This window comes from Etheostoma spectabile, chromosome 11 (assembly GCF_008692095.1).
Source record: "Etheostoma spectabile isolate EspeVRDwgs_2016 chromosome 11, UIUC_Espe_1.0, whole genome shotgun sequence".
Taxonomy (NCBI): Eukaryota; Metazoa; Chordata; class Actinopteri; order Perciformes; family Percidae; genus Etheostoma; species Etheostoma spectabile.
In genome coordinates this window covers 8,651,412-8,654,970 of record NC_045743.1, presented here as the reverse complement: position 1 = coordinate 8,654,970, position 3,559 = coordinate 8,651,412, and the positions used below count along the sequence as shown (strand labels likewise).

At 42.8% G+C, this 3,559-nt stretch overlaps 1 long non-coding RNA gene across 1 annotated transcript; it reads left to right on the top strand.

The window, feature by feature from the left end:
* The first annotated feature begins 579 nt into the window (after positions 1–579).
* On the top strand, positions 580–946 carry LOC116697652 (uncharacterized). The gene is made up of 2 exons (XR_004334019.1): positions 580–764; positions 834–946. It is a non-coding gene; the product is annotated as an uncharacterized LOC116697652 (long non-coding RNA).
* Positions 947–3,559: the final 2,613 nt, after the last annotated feature.

Below are 3,559 nucleotides of genomic sequence, written 5' to 3'. Positions count from 1 at the left end.
TAAAAAGGTTGTTGAAAGTGTTAATCAGACCCAAGGGCGGACTGGCCATACCGGACCCTTACCGGTGGGCTGACGTGCTTTTTGGGCCAACCCATTTACCGGCCTATGAAAGTGGTAGGCCTAGATCAGCAGCCCATTGTATTTTCAATTGACTCTGAGGTGGCCCAAAAAATCCGAACACCCCCCTCTTCTCACAATTAAATGGACCAGTCCGTAACGGTGCGCGGCGCGAAACATAAACACACAGTGACAGTAGAACAGTAGAACTGAGAAGTACACAAATAGAGACGAAGCGAGACGAGTCTAAACGCGAAGATGAAACAAAGTTACCAAATCGGCTCACTCGAAAGAAAAACGCGGAAAGACGCGGAAAGACGCGATACGTATTTGTCAACGCTGCCAAAGATGACAAACTTTTTTACGGCTACTGTTGGGCTAATAGAGAGGAACAACAACATCCAAAGCGCTGAACATGACGCTACAGCAGCAGCAGCTAGCTGTGAAGTGGCGCTAGGGGAGGATAACGTTAACCAAGACAATGATGAGGACATCATATCTTTCGACAGAACCCTCTTTGGGATTTCTGCCTGCTGCAGTTTCGGGTTGACATTTGTCAGGCTAGAATAGTGATAGAAATCAGGGAGAAGAAACGCAAAGGAGGTGCAGACAAAAAAAAGAAACAGACGGTGCCAAATGGGTCAAATTGACAGACATGTTTTCGGCAGTAGCAGGACCTTCATCAGCTCCCGTGGCTGATGATAGTGGTGGTGGTGGTGTCGGCGGCAGTGACATGCACAGTGAGGAAGAGTCTCAGAGGGGGACAGATGAGGGAGCAAGGGTACAACCTGCGCTAAGCACAACTCCCCTTACAACACTTTGCCCCTTGATAAAACTGAGCCAAAAAAAAGTGGTGGACAAACTGTTGATGATAACACTACAACAATAAGCATGCTATACTGTATGACTGCATTAGTTTGGCTAAGCGCGCGTGTATCTGAGCCTTGACTAATGATGTTCTCACCGTTTTATTATTATAAGACTGTATTAGCCTACCTTTCATACAACAAAGTAGCCTACATCTTAATAATAAACACCACCTTATGGTTCATCCATCCTTAAGCTTGTGCATGTGTGTCCTTAAAGTAGCCTAGATAAACGTTGCACATTGTGCAAACTAACGAGACAAAAACTCATGAAAGACCTCTTCAGTCGTGAAATGGTAATACATTATATATAATAGAAGAGAGAGATTGTTTTTATGATTCATGAGGAGAAAACAGTTTTATTGTATTAATAAATGGCACTTTTTTGAAGTTTTTAATGTGTCAACTCTCACTGATTCTTGCTGTCTCATTACATGGCGTTAGTAGTTTTAAGGAGTGGGAGCTGGTATAAAAATTCAGGGGAGCGTAAGCACAGGTGGTATTTGTGATCTTATGTGGTGGGCCGGTCTGGGCCAAAATGCCAGGGCCAATTTTTGGTCCCAGTCCGTCCCTGATCAGACCACTGGCTTTGTAATCAGAAAGCTGCATGTGTGTGATGTCTGTGACCTCCACTATATTGTTCCCTGTCCTGTATGTAGTGTAGCTGCACTAATTTGAATGTACAATTTATAAAAGGATTGTACTAATCAAATGGAAAGATGATGAAAAAATACAAATTAAGTTGAAGGTGCCTCCTAACAGCAAGTCTTGATTAACTAAATATAGAAGCTTGTGATTCATTGTAATGAACCGTTCCAACAGCTTTTTCTTTTTTAACAGAACTGCTTAATGATTGTTTTCAGACAATCAATTTTGCAATCATTTTGAATAACTCAACTAAATTAGAGGATAAATGCTATACAAATGACTGACCTCATATTCTTCATAGTTTTGACATGGAGAAAATTTGAGTGCAAGACACCTTTTACAACCTTTTATTTTCAAGACTTTTTCTTTTTGGCAAGCGTGGTTCTCAATCCGAAAAGTTCATGTCAGAATCCTAGTGGGTGGATGGGAGCTATTTTGGAAACGTTATGTTTTAGTGCAGACCCAAAAGGCCTGTTAGAGGTTACCTTACTGCTTCAAATCTTACAGCTAGACCACCTTGGCTCGTCTACGGAGGCATGCATGATAAAAAGTGAAAATGTTCCACCAAAGTGAAATATCGCTGTAAGTGGGAGTGTCTGGGTTGCTGTGGGGGAACGTTAGAGGAAGTGGTAATGATGACAGCTCTAACTCAGTGCAGGTGCAGTAAAGCATGGCAGGTTGGTCAATTGCCCAGAACCCATTACTTCTCCCCCGAGACCAACCTTGTAATGTGCTAGGTAACTTCTGTAAAGGATTGACCTACTGTCAACAGAGAAATCTCTTTTTACAAAAAGACACAAGTGTACCTCACAAGGTTATGCAGGCAGGTTAATAGCGTGTTGACTGTCTGAGAGCGCTCTTTGCTAACATTATCTATTATGCGAGAAAAAAACCTTTAAATACAGGTTTGCTCTATCATTAAACCAGTGGAACACTTTCTTTGTACAGAGAACAATGGAGTATTAGAGCTTTTGGCAACCTAGGCTCTGAGTGCATTTTATGGTTGGTCTTGTTGGCCAGGTTTAGCATTGGCCTGCGGTGGGAGACACTTTGCATTTTGTAAGCACAGAGCACAATGCAGGTACATGTAAAATGCATGATATTGTTTCTTTCTTTGTTCCTTTATAGGAGCTGGAGATAGGAATAGGATGACCTTGGGTGCCAGATACATCTCTGCTCCTGTGTCATCTTCAGACAGCCACAGTTTGACCACTATCTACCAGAAGCATTCCATCCGACACTTGTAACAATAGTGTAAATGGGACGAAAATTGAGCTCACCTTAAAGGCGGACTTCAGTCCTCTTGAAGGCTGAAAGCACTGGATGAGTCCAGCGCCCAGTGGCAGCTCAGAGTCCTTGTTTTGCTCCCTGAGACGTGTGTAATCAGAGAGAAAGTCCAGCACAGATTACAGTCTTCAATCAGTCAGGGAGGAAAATGATATGTACATCATTGTCTCTGCCGCACATCCCAGGCACTGTCAGCCTGCATGCATATTACCTGTGTCAAAGCTGCCAGGGACATGACGAGAGAAACTGAGAGCCATCACCAAGCCGCCACTCAAGGGGGGTGTCGAGTCTTCGAGCGCAGCAGCCAGATTCAGTCTCCATGGGGACTCTACTCTGACCTCCAGGATGTTGTTGACACCATTTCATGTACATTTTCAGATACAAAACATCTCCTTTCATATCTGAAATTGTCTTTCAATGGGCTGAATAACACTGAAGGCCAGCTCTTGTCACCAAAAGAGAATATTGAGAACATGCTTGCAGTTTATCCTCGACTCGAGTCAGAGTAAGCTCAAGTCACATTTGACCTTAAGGTGCACAATAAAAAGTTATTTCGTACAGTGGGAAAACTATATGACTGGTGTGAAGATTGGCTACACATTATCCCTCCTATTCTTCTCATAGATCTCAATATCATCTCAATTGTCTCCTCACTAAAACCAGACACTTGCTGCGTATAAGTACAAAGAACAACATAATGT